This window comes from Hibiscus syriacus, unplaced genomic scaffold (assembly GCF_006381635.1).
Source record: "Hibiscus syriacus cultivar Baekdansim isolate YM2019G1 unplaced genomic scaffold, ASM638163v2 tig00111392_pilon, whole genome shotgun sequence".
Taxonomy (NCBI): Eukaryota; Viridiplantae; Streptophyta; class Magnoliopsida; order Malvales; family Malvaceae; genus Hibiscus; species Hibiscus syriacus.
The window spans coordinates 2,058,092-2,075,012 of NW_024063078.1; positions in this window are offsets into that span (position 1 = coordinate 2,058,092).

Here is a 16,921-nt window from a genome sequence, read left to right on the forward strand (position 1 = left end):
CAGCAGCAACTGGTTGTAGTTTTTTAGTCCAACTCTTTTTCTCTCTTTTTTTCTCTCATTAGAATTATTATTATTTTATTAAATTTGAAAAACTATTGCTTTATTTGATTATTAATTAGATTTAATGAAGAAGTAAATAAACAATAAAATGGATATTGGGTTTTGGGATTATAAAAAAGATAAGGGTTATTGGTAGAATATGGAATTTCTTTTGGCCCACCTATAGCAAAGTGTTGGAAGATATGAACTAATATATTCATTTATTTGAGATATAAATAAATAAATAGATTGGAATATATATGTGGAATTGGGCATTATTGACTTCAGATCAGAGCCCTGAATAATATATTGGTAGTATGAGCCACTATTGTGTGTTGTTGATGGCCTTCTTGGTATTGTTTAACCATAGGAATAGCATCCAAACTATACATTTCATAATCACCTGAGAACTCCCATGCACAAATGAGACCAATCAGTATCCCTCATAACTCAGCTTCGAAAATCGAGCAAATGCCGATAAACTTAGAGAACCCACGAATCCAAACACCATCGGAGTTTCTGAGAACATCACCACAAGAAACTAGACCATTCTCTTTATTCCTAACACCATTAGAATTGATTTTGACTCAATTCCTCGGAAGAGGACTCCACAAATCAGTCCTTAGAATCATAAACCCCTGTGCAAACCTTTTTTCAGTTTCCGCTGTAATGGCCCTGCATGTACTCTCTTTCAAATATTTACATTGCTCAATCAAAGGTCAGGGTGTCACTTAGAGGTGAATCAAAAACAATGAAATTCCGATGAAGCCATAAATTCCAAACTGTGGCACCAAAGAGAATACCCTAGTCTTGAACGTCTATAACAAAATCTCGAGGGCTCGATAGATTCATCACCACCCACACTTGAAACTCCATGTTGAGAATTTCCAGTTGTCGATCCCTTTTAATCATGACTATCCATATCGTCATGGCCACCGAACACCGCCTGAGTATATGATCTATGTCCTCAATAGGATTGAGGCAAATAGGACAACTACAACTGACCTAAAATGTCGATGCATCCTCGCCATATTAGTCATCTATCGACCACAGCATGCCAGCCATAAGAAGATCTTAATACGCTGTATACCTCGGTATTTATAGATTAATCCTCATATAGATTCTGAAGACTCGCCTCTATTTTTTGTACGAATGCCATATGCAGACTTCACGGAGAAAACTAAATCACTCCTTCCTGTCCATCTAACATAATCGCTAAACAGTCTGTATAGGTCCTCTCTTAAAATTTTAAAAATTCATCATCTTAACCTAAAAAATTATGGATGTCCCTAAACATACAATGGATGTGGAATCTCTCTTATTTTAAAGTAAAATTATGCCCAAGAATGTCAAAATGTTTTTTAGTTATGAATCAACGTCACAAAATAAGAGAGATAAAATTTGTACACTGATGGAAGGAAGAGGGTCGATTCCTTTATAATATTTTAATCCTCTAAATAATAAATCGTTGTGTTTTAATATTTTTCTCGTTGATTAACTACAATTTTGTGAAGGATAGGACATGTAAATAAAGTGCGTGACATAATATAATCCACTTGTACTTTTGAAAATATTACAACGAACCATTTCTCAGGTCATAAATTAAATACAAATGTTTTCTTTTACCAAGTGAATCTGTTCGAATTCGATGGGATCCAGTTTTCAATTTGTTGCATCATTATATTAGCATGAGGTTCTTGGTTGAAATGATAATTAAAAAAATATATAAATATTTTATGTGTAATGGAGTTATAATTATGTTCGATATGATGCAAGTCAATCAGAATCAATCATTATAGTACAATCGAATTAACAATAAAAATATACTTAAGTTCGAATTAAAATAAATTTAGATAAAATCTACACATGATGAAACCTAAATCAATATTATAAAATTAAATTTAAATTACATCATACTTAAACCTAATATTTCAAAATTCTCAAACTTTAATCTTATCATTAAACTAAGTTTTCTCAATGATAAGTTTTTGGATTTTTAAAATGAGTATATCACGCTTCGATGGACATGTGGTAGGACTCTGTGGGATATGACGACAAACTCTGCTATTAGGATGTCCTTAGGGGTGATGTCTGTTTCCGAAAAAATGAGGGAGGGAAGACTACGGTGGTTTGGGCACGTCCTTAGGCGACTACCGTCGGATGCGGTCAGGAGGGTAGAGTCGATTACAGTCGAAGGTGCCAGAAGGAAAGGACGACCAAGGCGGAAGTGGGATGACTGCTTGAGATCTGATTTGAGGGATTTAGGCCTTACCGAAGACATGACCTATGATAGGAAATTATGGAGGCTTAAGACTAGGGTAGTCGAGTAGTGTGAGTCACATCTATAGGGTGTATCATCTTTGTCTTCTTTTAAATGCATTTGTAGTTATTTCCTTGACTTTTACTTTTTATACTTTTCTGTTATTGGTATTTATGAAAGATTAGAACTGGGCTTGCTATCGTTGTCTCATGTGTATCATTCTCATCATGTTTCCTCTGTTAATTTTAGCCGGGTCTTAGGTTTCTGTCTATATGCAGAGACTCTTTCGCAGGGATTATTTTGCAGGGATTACTCCCCATTACAGAAGCACATATGATATTAATGACTGCATATGAAGATTGTTTAGCTATGTATTTATGTAATTATTTATACATGCATTGCATTTTATCTATATTTTTAATTTTCTGACTGCCGGAGGTCTTTCACGGAAGCTATTCTCAACCTGGCGTTGGGGGCAGCCTACTACCCTACCTCCCCCTATCCCATACATATGGGAATTGGGTTTTGTTGTTGTTGTTGTTGTTGTATGTGTATCGTGGTCCTAATTTTGTCATTGATTTTAAAAATTAATGGTGGATGTATAAAGTTATATTCTATAAAAATATATTTAAACCATAAAACAAAAAGAAAGAATCAAATTCTGATTATAATGGGATAGATAAAATAAGTATACGTATATTATGTTGGAAACGAAGGGTAGGGGACCAAAGTCCCATTACAAAAATTGGTGAAAAGGGCATCAAATTCCTCCTTTTTTTCTTCTTTTCAAAACCAAAATCATTATTGTCTTACATTGTGGAGTGCCTAACATACCCCAATTATGCAACTAAATAAAATAAAAGTTATTTGATTAATTAAATAGTACAATCCTCCATTCAAGCATAGCCCAACAATTAAAAAATGATTCGGACCATAATTTAATTGTTCGTATATTTATATTTAAAAACTATCATTAAATCAATTCATCGAGAGTTCTCAATAATAAAAAGGAATGTTATTTTCTCTAAAGGTCATAAATTCAAGCAATTGCATTTGTATATGCATTGTCAATTAATTTAAAAATTTTTGAATATATATTACATTGTAATCACCCGATATTATATTTTTTAAAAACAAACTATCATTAAATAGATGGAGTATTATTCCAATTAATAAATTTTCAAACCACAAATCTTTTTTTCAAAGTCAATTTGTTTAATAAATGATTAAACTAATGATCTTTGGTTCATTCTTACCTCATAGGTACCACAAACCAATTCATTGTTTTAAACACAAAACCAAAGTTTTTTTTAAAAGAAAAACAAATAGCTCCATAATTACAAATTACAACTCAATTGAGAAAATTCCTAGAAAGTAGCAATATTTGTCAAATTTATAATAGAAATAAAAAAGTACAAAAATAAATTAAATCTTATGTTCCCAAATTCAATGGTTTTCTCTTTCCTTTTCCTTTTTGAAATCAAACGATAAATCCCATCATAACATTTAATAACATAAATCGAAATTAAACTTTCTATTACCTTTATAATAAGCTATTAAATTGGATTATGTAGCATTTTCTAAGGCCGTGTAAAAGCCATGTAATGTGTGAAGAGTACAAGGAATTAAAACATTATTAAACTTATTTCTTTTAAAATTTCCACGAAAGTAATGCTATTTACGTCGTTGATTTTACAAGGATAATTATGATAATTATATTTATTGAGTATAAAAAAATTAACAAAAAATAATTATAAATTAAGCATAGTAAACATAGAAATATACATATCGTAGTTAAAAAATTGTAGGGGCTTGGCCGGCTTGACTAAAGTTTTTTTTTAAAATGTTGAAAATTTGGTATCAATTAGGTAATTTTTTTTGGATCATGTTGGAACAGTACCAACTTATTTATTTGGAACCCTACTTTTGATTTAATATTTGCTTAGTACACTTTGTTGGGACCGCCAAACACGGTCTTCTTTTTTGTCTCAACACCGTCACTCTCTAAAGTATACCCAATATTTTAGCTTCATCTTTGAGCTACGAAACCGGCCTATTCAATTCCAAATCCCTATAAATATATATGGGATAGGATTCTACCCTATTATTTTTATATAAAATGAATAAGTTTTATATCATGTAAATAAATTTTCTCTGTTCATATATAAATATTGTTAATTTATAACTATTTTTTATTCTAATCGGAGTTAAATATGTGGTGAATACAACATAATATAAGTTCAAAAACTCTTAATCATTTGATAGTAAACGTTTATATCACAACATATGCATTGCTCGAACCCAAGGCTTCAAGGAATAACAACAAATCTCTAAACCATTAGTGTCCCTTAACAACAAACTTATTTTTAATAGGGTAAACTACATCATGCAACACTTAATTATCTTTTCACTCTTATTTTAATTACTAAAATTTAAAATTTTGAATTTAATAACAAAACTTTCAAATTATTCATATTTTAATCGTTATAGTTTATTTTATTAATATTTTATGTTGTAGTGTATTTTATTGTTACTATTATTATCACATAGGATTATAATAAAAAATAAAAAGAAATTAAAACCTCCAAACTAAAGTTTAAACCCTAAACATAAACCTCAAATCCTAAATTTCAACCCTAACCCCAAATAACAACATAGAAACCCCAAAATGCAACCTACAAATTTCAAATCACAACACTAAACTCTAAATTGCATCATCTAAACACAAAATAACAACCCATATACTCCAAACCACAACAATCAAACTCTATATCGCATCACCTGAATCTCAAATTGAAACCCATAAATTCTAAAATCGAACACTCAACCCTGAAGAACAAACCCCAAATCACAACTCCACCCACTCCACCGTCAGAGCTCCAAGATGAATTAGAAATTTGAATGGGTATGAATTAAGATTTGTGATTTTGGGTAAAATTTAGTGTTTGAAATGATTTTATTATTTTTATCTTAGAATACAGTTGGCATTAAAAATTAATAAAGTATACAATATTATAATAAAAATAATATTAAAATAATCCATATCATTGGAGAGTGACCAACACAGGAGTAATTTAAAAGTTTAGTTATTAAATTTTAAAAAAATTAAGTTTATGTGTCTAAAATAGGAGTGAGAAAAAAATTGACTAATACATGTAAACGTTGTATGGAAAAGGATGGTGGATATTGAAATTTAAATTCAAATTTTAATATATGTTGTATATTAAAATGATTATTTAAATAAATTTAAATTTCCTTTTGATTTAAAATTTTAAAATTAAGATTTTGATAACTAAAATTATGGGGCTTGATATAGGGTTACATGGGAAACAAAGGGAGAAAATTTTCTTGGTGTGTGGGGGTGTTTTGGTGGGATCTAGAAGAATAAAGAAATGAAACATTTCGATTGAGACCTTAACTTTCAAGTCCTTTTCCTTGTCAGATTAATAGTAATAATAATGTGATAAAGAAAATTTGTCCATTACTAACATTACATGGTTGTAAGTCAAAGCTACGTGGCCTTACAATGTTTTGCTTTCTTTAATTTACTCTCAACAATGATAGTAATGGGTTACCATCAATTATATATATATATAAAATGAAGGAAATATTAACAACAATTTTAATTATTTATTTATTTGTATTCGTTAAATGTATGGACCTTTCATATTCAAATCTCTCTGTGTACCAAGAAAGGCCAATAATTAATTTATGGATTGGTCAAATGAAATTGGGGAGAAAACTAGATTGAAAAAGAAATCCAATAAAATATTGTCAATTGTTCCCACTGAACTACCTTATTCAATCTTTAAACTTAGTCTTGTTGACCTAATTTGCACGTAATCATGATAATATGGTTGAAGAGGAACTCCATTAATGTAAAGTCTTTTGTGTAGTTATCTTTAAATAAATGAAGTTGAAAACAATATTACTTTCTTTTATTACAAGCGATATTGATTTATTGATGTATTAATTCGAACCTGGTACTATTGAGAAATGTTAGGGAGTTAACTCTCTCAATTCAATTTCTTCCAATAATAGCATCATGATTTAATTTTTAAATTTTACTTAAACGGTCTAATGACTCATTACATTAAACATTTTATAATTAAATTAGAAATGATTCTATTTATATTTAAATATTTTTTCTTCCTTCGTTGATGGAATATAAAGGGTAGGTTTCAACATATGATATTTAAAGTCAAAATTAACTAATTTTTTTAATAAAAGTCGATAGTGTTATTAAAAAATGAATATTCAAAATTACAATAAGAGTTTATAACTATTATCGTAAACTAAATATATAATTTGAACATTTTCCTATAACATTGAAACTAGCCACTTTAGTTCATATAAGGACATATATGGAAAAAGGTTAAAATCCAACCAAAATACTCGAACAAAAAATAGATACAAACAAATCTGACTACATCGACAAACGAACAACAAGAGGGGATTAAGCTATTAAAAGATCACCGAGAACGGCAAATCATAGTCGAGCGTCGTGAAAAACTATCCAAGAATGCAAAATCGTGTATCCAAAATCAATTCAAGAGTCCATAGCTGGGAAGATCAACTGGATTACAAATAAACACTATCTTGATCAGTTGTGGCGTCGTCAAATCCAACCTTAAGTAAACATAAAATAAAAAGAACGACAAAAGGACCGAAAAAGAAGACGAAAAATGTATCACAAAGGCATAAAAAAATTGTCATAAAGGCAAGATAAACGTGCCACAAAGATTGAATTATTCTTATTAAAAAAAATTTAAAAAAAACAAAGAAATAAAAAAACTGACAATCGACAATCAACAACAAAATTGATGTTGTCGTCGGTTAAACAAAATCAAGAAAGAAAAGCTTGATTTTATCTATAGAATATAAAGAAAAGAAAAAAAGGAGGAAGAGGGGGAGATTAAAGTATTTTTAGACTACGTTTTAAAACTTGTTTAGCCATTTTCAGAAATTAAAGCACATTAACCCTTTTATATATATATATATATATATATATATATATATATATATAATACAAATATATAATGAATAAGTCATATGATGTAAGCATTAACCCACTTGTAAATGCATTTTTTCCTTTTTTTATTTTCATTTATCTCTTTAACAAAAAATAATCTTTAACAATTTCACTATTGTTATCGAAACTAAGTCGATTTCCACTCTATCAATTTACATTTTCTCAAAATCTCTTTAAAACTCACAAAATTCAACTCAAAACCTTAAAAAACGACTCTAATCCACAATCTTCATCGATATATCACACAGAATCGAGATATATGTTCCTTGTCTCTGTCTTCTTCACCTTCCCACTATTAGAACTTGAAAGAATATGTTTTAACGTCAAAAAATATAAGAGAAATTAAAAAAACTTGGGGGGAATGGAAAGAGAGTTTTGGAGGCGTTCAATGAATCTTATAAGATAAAATACTTTGTTATTACGTCGTTAAATAATTAATGATGGAGTAACTAAAACAATAATAATTCAAAAATCTAGTGATAAAATTTTAAAAAATATATAAGTTAAACGTCTAAAATAGGAATATGATTAAAATTAAGTGATGAAAAGTGTTTACCCTAATAAATACAAAAGTAATTAAATAAATATGATATGAGTCCCCGTTAAGTGTCAACCAATAAACTTAATACATTTATATTTAAAATGATAGCACATTTAATAAACTAGTTAGATAATTAAAAAATAATTATCAAATATAAAATATAATAATGTAGGAATAGGTTTCTTCCAATAGGGACATTAGAGACAAAAGAGAGGAAGGGAAGGGAAGGGGACCTCATGTTAAGAAAAACAAAACAAGGTCATTAATAGTTTTAAGAGAAAATAACCTCAGTGACCGAAAATGTCTTATAATATACGATTTTAATCAATTTTTTTTTATTTACCAAAATGACCAACAAAATCGCAACACAATCTTAAATTCGCAACGCGAACTCTAATTTTTCAACTCAGTTTCCAAATTTGCAACGCGAATATCCAGATTCGCAACGCGATTGTAAGATTCGCAACACGATTTTGAAAAATGTGTTGCGATAGTTAAATTGTGTTGCGAGAGTTTGAAAAACGAATTGTTGCGATAGTGAAAAATCCAAAATAAGTTTACATTTTAACTATTCCAAATTCACGTGGAGTTTGAAAAAATAAAAAATGTGTTGCGATAGTGTAAAAGATTCCCAAGCCATTTGTAAGATATTAGTTTGAAACAATAAAGAATGTGTTGCGATAGTGTAAAAGATTCCCAAGTGTTTGCAATGCTCAATCCCACATAGTATTGGAAACACTATTGGGAATGGGTATTTAAGGTTTGGATTTCCCACTTCCTTGTTGAGTGGAAGAGAACAAGGGGGACTCTCGCGCACCGCCGCCGCCGCCGTCCCGTCCCGTCTCGGGTCGTGGTAATACGTATATTCGACACGTCCGCGCGAATACTATCTTTTTTAGAGAAAATTCTTAAGAAATCGCAGCGTGAACTTGGGCTATCGCAACGAATTTAGACTAACGTAAATTTGGAAAATCGCATTGCGATTTTGTATTATCGCGTTGCGATAGTCAGAATCGTGTTACGATTATGTATTATCTCGTTACGATAGTCAAAATCGTGTTGCGATTTTGTATTATCGCGTTGCGATTTACATATTCGCATTGCGATTTTCTAAAATCGCAATGCGAATTTGGATTTTTAGAAAATCACAATGCGATAGTCAAAATCGCGTTGCGAATCTGGAAACTGATTTGCGATACTGGATATCGCGTTGCGATTTACATATTCGCATTGCGATAGTCAAAATCGCGTTGCGAATCTGAAAACTGATTTGCGATACTGGAGATCGTGTTGCGATTTAGAGATCGCATTACGATTTTGTTGGTCATTTTGACAAATCAAAAAAAAAATTGATCAAAATCGTATATTATAAAATATTTTCGATCAATGAGTTTGTTTTCTCTAGTTTTAAACGTTGCTGACACCATAGCTGTCTTTTTCTTCTTCTTATTAATTATTATTATTATTTCTTTTCAAAGTTCAATATTCATTAGTACTGTTGTTTTGAAAATACTCTAATTTTATTTTTGTACGAGAACGTGACATACTCTAATTTTAGACAAAGGTTAGTTTAATTTGGTTTTCCAAATGTCCAATAGACAGATGTTTTTAGATAATTTAAAAAAAAAAATATTTTAAGTTTAGTTTGAAATTTAATATTTTTTATTAAGTTAAGTTGGTTACAAAGTAATAATTATTTTAAATACTCTTAATTAATTGACAATGAAAGTCTAATAATATTTGTTGTTATTGGTGTTCGAACCCACTTAACAAAAATAAATTCTTATGATAATCTCAACTTTTAAGTTTTATACATTTTTAGGATCGTTGGATGAAAGAAATCAAAGATTGATATTAACTCCTTATTTTTTTTTCTAGTTAATATATTCTCATTTCTTACTGATAATCTCAACATTTGATTTTCCTCATCCATCGTTCCTAAAAAAGTGTAAGAATCTTAATTTTACATTGGGTGTAATTGGATCGTGCCTCTATATTATGATATGTTGATAAATTTACTTTACCAATATTTAAATATTTTAAGATTATAACATATAAAATATATAAATTTAAATTATGATAAAAATGTAAAAATAATTATTTATTAAAAATAAATTTATAATAATTATATGTCTCATAAAATATATAAAATTTAAATAATTTTGATATGTAAAAGTTAATAAGATTAAAATTCAAAATCTATAAATAAATTTTCAAATACAAAAACTAAAATAATCTCTCCCAACCTTAACATTTTTCTGAGAGAAAAATCATCATCATGATTGGTATCATCTCGGACATCATATTGTTTGAAATTCCATTGTAAGTGGGCTTTACTTTACAATTTCTTTATTTTTTTTCCCAGTAGGCAGCCCACCTAAGTGACACCCTTTGACTCTAATATTCTATTTTTAACATCGTTTGACTATTTTTTGAATTAATACTTTCGGCTAACGTGGCATAAAGGTGTGTCTCTGGGGATGCATTTTATGTAAGGCGCGTTTTTAAGGATGCGCTTTCCGGTCACGTGTAAAAATCGGGTGTTAATATTGTAAATATTTTTAAAATGACGTCTAATATGTAATTGAGTTATATTAGGGTGATATTAATGTAAAAACGTCAACTTTATTTATTTATTTTTTGTTGTGAAAAAAACTTTCTACGCTAAAATCTTCAAATATTTTATTGCAAATTATTTTGTAACTCGATAAATTTTGATTTTGGCATGAAATTACACAATACGTGTTATGTAGTATATGAAAACTTTGAAAGTAAATAATTTAAAATATGAATAATTTTATAAAAGTTTTATAACTAGTATTTTTTTATAAAAGGATGATGATGATTATGATGATAATAAATATTTTATAATTTAAAAATTATAAATTTCATATATTTTTGAAAAATTTATTGAATTTTAAAATTGATTGTTTAAAAATATAAAAAATATTAAAATAAACTTTTAATTACAATTGAGGGATCAAATCAATTATTATTTGTTAATTATTAAAATATCACCTCTTTATTTAAAAATATTCTTTCTAATATTAATTTTAAAAAATATAAAATAAATATTAATAATTAATGAATAATAATTTATTTGATCCCTCAATTGTAATTAAAAGTTTATTTTAATATTTTTTATATTTTTAAACAATTAATTTTAAAAGAAAATAAAGTTTTCAAAAATATATGGAATTTATAATTTTTTAAATTATAAAATATTTCTCATCATCATCATCATCCTTTTATAAAAAAATACTAGCTATAAAAGTTTTATAAAATTATTCATATTTTAAATTACTTACCCTCAAAGTTTAACTGTAACACCCCAACCCGTACCCGACCCGAATACGAGTCTGAGGTGTCACATTGACTTTTCAAACCTTGACACTTAAAGAAAAACCCCGGGGAATTTAAAACTTGTTTAAAACAAAATACTTTAATTTACATAAAAGAGACCACAAAATACAAACTTGATCAGAGTACTCATAATTAACGACTTATTACATGTCAACACTCTATACACAACAAAATACATACTTTGTCGATTACTTCTGATCTGATCTTCTAGTAATAATATTGTCCTTGCTACTTCTATTCTTGCTCTTCACGTTTCTTAGTACCTACGTATAAATCACTTACACGCTAAGTCATAGACTTAGTGAGGCAATAAATAAACATGTAACAGTAGATTCATGAATATGCATTCTTACTATTTGATCATGATATTTCAATATACATTGATATATTTCCTATGACATATATAATCAAGTCATGCACACATGAAACTTACCTTTTTGCATCACTTTCACTTTAATTTATATTTCAATTGCTGTTGCTGTTGCCCATGTATATTATTAAGATAGGGACTCAGCTCTGGAGTTCCAGCTCAGAGAGGTACGATTGCAGTCTAGGGGCATGTATTGACCAGACATATTTTGACATTCGACCGGCCGGTCTATCTTGAAAATTTTTGACTCAAACCATAGCTCTGATACCACTAAATGTAACACCCCAGACCGATGCGGGTAGCCCGATTCGATCTGAGAAGTCACATTAGGTCCACCGGAGTGACCCACTGTAAAAATGGCGGAAAATTTAAAACTTTTTTTTTTAACATGTAACTTATAAAATGATTTATCAGTGTGCAGAAATAAAACAGATTTTCAGACTCGTATATAAAACAAAATACAATTACATGCCCCCTAATCACATGTACCATACTCTGCAACAACACCGGAAGAACTCCCTTACTGAAGTCGATAGATGCACTGGTACAATTCTTTTAACCTGAAAAGGTGAGTAATAGAATGAGCTTTGGAAAGCTCAGTAATACAGAACTACCAGATGATGCTGAAAAACGTGCAGATACAGATAAACATATTTTCCTTATTGGTTCAGATATTTACATATTTTTATGTTGAGCAGAGATCCTACTAATATTTCAGGTGGTAACGGACAATGAGCTTTCGTTTCAGAGAAATATTTCGGATGACTGAGTTCAGGAGATCAGAATAGGTTTTCTAGTGTGTTCCCGAAAAATTCAGTAAAAAGATACAGATCTTTTAAAACATATATATATATATATACCCCCATCCGTTCACATCATAAATGTGTAGGTTCCCCAGAACCATACACCCAACCGCACATGCCATTTAGACCCTGAGCACAAAGCCGAGGAGTCTGCAGATAATCTTCCTCCAACGATAAACCCCCAGATAAAACATTTCTCCGTCGGTAAACGGAGATATCAGAAATCAAAACATAATTCAGATCAGATATCAGAACAGAATCCAGGTTAGGAATCAGAACAGATTTCAGATCAGATGTCAAAACATAATTCAAATCAGAAATCAGATAAAATATTCATATAAGTAAGGAACACACTAGAGTTTCCAAATATTATTTAGAGATACAGGATAATCTTATCGGGCAGAGAAACACAAATCTTTAGTTTAACGATAGAATATTGAAATTTAGAATCACTATTGGAAGAGTTCATTAACTGACAGAATCATCAGTTATTCAGAATGTGAATTATCAGGATCATATCTTATTCGGACAGTTTTCAGAAGTTGTACGTAATCAGAAGAGTATTCAGAATCCTTTGTATCCATGTCAATTGATCGGATAATCGAACAACTTGATAACGAAGATTCAGAACCTTAACAATTTATATCCACTGGTCAATTCATTTCCCTTCCAGGGTATTTACTTTTTAATACCACAAATTCTTGTTCATAGATCACCTTCAGAATCATCGCTGAATAGATCTTCCAATGATCTTTATTTCATTTCCAAGCTTCCACGATATCATGAAATACTGACGTGCTTGATTTGTAGTTCATGTTCCATAAGGACAGTACATCTTATAAACTCATCAAAATTTCCAGACTTATCCAATTCACTTACTTAATCCTCGATCATTGAGGTTACTTAGCTTATTTAGCAGTCAAATTCATTCCAGTTACTTCGGGGTTTTTCAGAGTAATTTAGACGTTACTGAATTTTAGATACATGTTGTACTTCCATTCCATTCGATTTGGTCTTCATGGTTGATTTGATTAACAAACGTCCAATTCATAGTATTGAATGCGATCTAGAGTTGAATTGAGTTGAATACTCCCAAAATTATCATCGAGTCAAACTTAAGAAGAGGAACACGCATTCCAGTAATATCTATGCTATTTAGGTATTGACATAGTTTTAGGGTTGATATACTCACTTAAGTTGTTTTCCATTACTTTTAAAGGTATGCCAATACCTATGTTTATTTGGATTCCTTAATTAATCCAAGGCATTTACTTGGTATAGGTCATGAGGGTATTTTGGTAATTTTTGTATTTAGTTTTATTCCATTCATTTCAGAGCTCGAGGATATCCAATCATTCCTGAGCTTGGTGATAATCTTGGGTCATTTCCATTACAGGGGTATTTTGGTCATTTTATAGATCTACGGTATTTCAATCTTTTCGTTCCATCCGATCTTATTATTTAATTCAATCTTATCATTTACTTCAGTCCTTTCGAACAATTCTGACAGCAGAATACCCCCGATAAATTACTCTTCCAGTATTTACTCATTATTCGAATATTTTCAGGTCAAGTGTCTTCTCAGACTTTACAAACGGAATATCATAAATTTTCCTGCACTAAGTCGGGATCTTAACAATTAAATCCGTACTTATTCGAGTTAAGTACGAATCCTCTAAGTATTTTCTCATTCAGAGTCATCTCAGACTATTCTACCTCTTAAGGCATTTCCGTAATTTCTTAGCCAGATAAGTTCGATATTAGCTCTTAACGAAAATAATATAATTTAGAGATCCTATGATTAATTGCTTTCTTGAACAATCTCTGATCTTGAAATAATTCCCTTAACACACTTCTAGTATCTTGCATAAACCTTCTTGGGGTTAAAAACCGGTTATCCATAATTTCTAAGTATAACTATCATTTCTTATGCACATCAATGTATTTATCGTATCAATATGTCTTTTCAGATTTATTAATCCACTTCTAGGGACAATTCTTATCATTTTCCAATATAAGGGTAATTTCGTATTTTTACCATACCGAAGTATTCTCATAATTTCCCATCCAAGTACCTTTAACATTTAACCTTTGATGATATAAAATATAATTTACAAATCCATGTCTGATTTCTTTATCACTATTCACAAACTTGTAATTTAATTCTAACAATCTTTCAATCTCTTATATTAGTCATTCGATCCGTATTCAGTTATAGAATTTCTACCACATTCATATCGAGTGAATAAATTATTCAACTCCACAAAAGTGACCAACATTATCTTATTCATGCATTTACCAATATCAACATGTTCCATAAAGCATAAAGAGGTAGTAAAGTATTACCTCGATTTCCGTGCAATATTGATCGACCATAAAAATTCCATTCGAACACCTTTGATCTTCAATTCAACTTCCAATATTTCCTCGGATCCATATAAACAGAAATTATATCAGAAACGGAGCTTAATTACGATAAACAGATCGAATTGGGTGATAAATCAGTGAAAGACGGCTTACCGGGTTTGAATTTGGCGAAACGGACTTCGGATTCGGATTCAGGACGTCGAAAGCATAAAATATGACTTTTCGGAAATTTGGAATATTCGGTCAAAATCAAAGTCAACGGGTTTAACCGGCAATTTCGAGGTCTTCGGGTTTGAATTTTGAAAAACAGACAGCGGAATCGGATTTGGAACGTCGAAAAATGTCAGGATAGGTATACTCGGTCGAAGTCAAAGGTCGTTTAATGCTCGATCAAAGCCGGTCAAAGTTTTGGTCAACAGTGGTCAACGTGGGTCAACGGTCAACGTGGGTCAACGGGTCGGGTCAACGGGTCGGGTCGGGTCAACTGGCCGGGTAAACGGGTCGGGTAAACGGGTCGGGTCAGGTTATGACCGGTCAAACCGGTCAACTATCCACTAAAACCGGTCAAACCGGTCACTTTTGTTTTCCCCACGCGCAGTGGCGGCGCGTGGGGGCGCGTGAACAGTGCTAAAATCCCGGAAAAATTTCTAAAAATTATTTTGAGCGATTTCGAGATACTTACAAAGCTCGGTTCACAATTTTGAACGGTGGAGAGCTCGATTTCAACGAATCGGAAACTTTGACCGCTTTACCTCCTCACGCGCCGCCGTGGACGGAGACCAAGGATGACACCGGCAAACTCGGAACGATGCAACGAACACGATGGTGCGGGAGGTGTCGTAAACGGATGACCCAATCGTCGTGAATCGATGAAAACCCAACTAAAACTGAGTTATTACCGACGATACTTCCGACTGAAATTCACGACGAACGGTGATGATTCACGACGAAAGGTTTGAGGGGTTTTGTTCCTCGGTTGACAACGAACACGATGGTGATTTTGGCTCGTCGTTTGGAGGTCGGACGACGAGTAGATCGGAGTTCGAAGTAGGGAGAACGGGAGAGGAAAACTGGAAAATTTTCCAGAAACATACGGGAGTCGGGGTTTATAACATCTCATAATTAAAAATGGTTAAACCAAGAGTTTAGCCACTGAACTTCCTGCACTTCTTAAAACGGTCTGCCATCTTTGAAATCTTACAATTTAATCCCCAAATTTCTTCCAAATACCAATTAAATTCACCATTTTATAATTTCTTAAATTTAGCCCCTAAATTGGGGTGTTACATAGTGAGGCAATAAATAAACATGTCACAGTAGATTCATGAATATGCATTCTTACTATTTGATCATGATATTTCAATATGCATTGATATATTTCCTATGACATATATAATCAAGTCATGCACACATGAAACTTACCTTTTTGCATCACTTTCACTTTAATTTATATTTCAATTGCTGTTGTTGTTGCCCATGTATATTATTAAGAATAGAGGTATGTGAGTACATTGAGATTGTGCACTAATGTTGTCACCACAGCTCGTATAAATTCTCTCATGGGGCACCGAACATTTATTCAGTATTCGTCCCGAAGGACTGCTATATATGTCCCGTAAGACCACTACGTCCCGAAGGATTACAATACCTTCGACTCTTGGCATGTCTACTATACCTATAGCTCTCGTATCATATACTATGGGCATTTATTATGAATATATTTCTCATCACTTATTCTTTCTCTTCTGTCACATACCACATGTATGTGTAACCATATATTTTATATCATATCACATATTGCATATTCATATGTCATTTCATATATTCACATAGCTTATTTCATTTCACATTGGTCATATCTCATAGCATATATCACATATGCATATAATCATGTATATCATATCATATATCTTATGTTTCATGCTCTTATGTTTATGCATATCATGTATTCATGTACATATAAGAGTCACATATCAAATAACATTTTAGGAGTCACTTCTTACCATAGTAACTCCATCATTGGCTCATCGCAAGCCAATCGTTCAATAATATAAGTACAATTAAAATTGCACTCACCTTAGCCTTGCTTTGATTCGATTATAATCCTTTGATTATTCCGGAACTTGTTTAGGCTCAATATCTACAT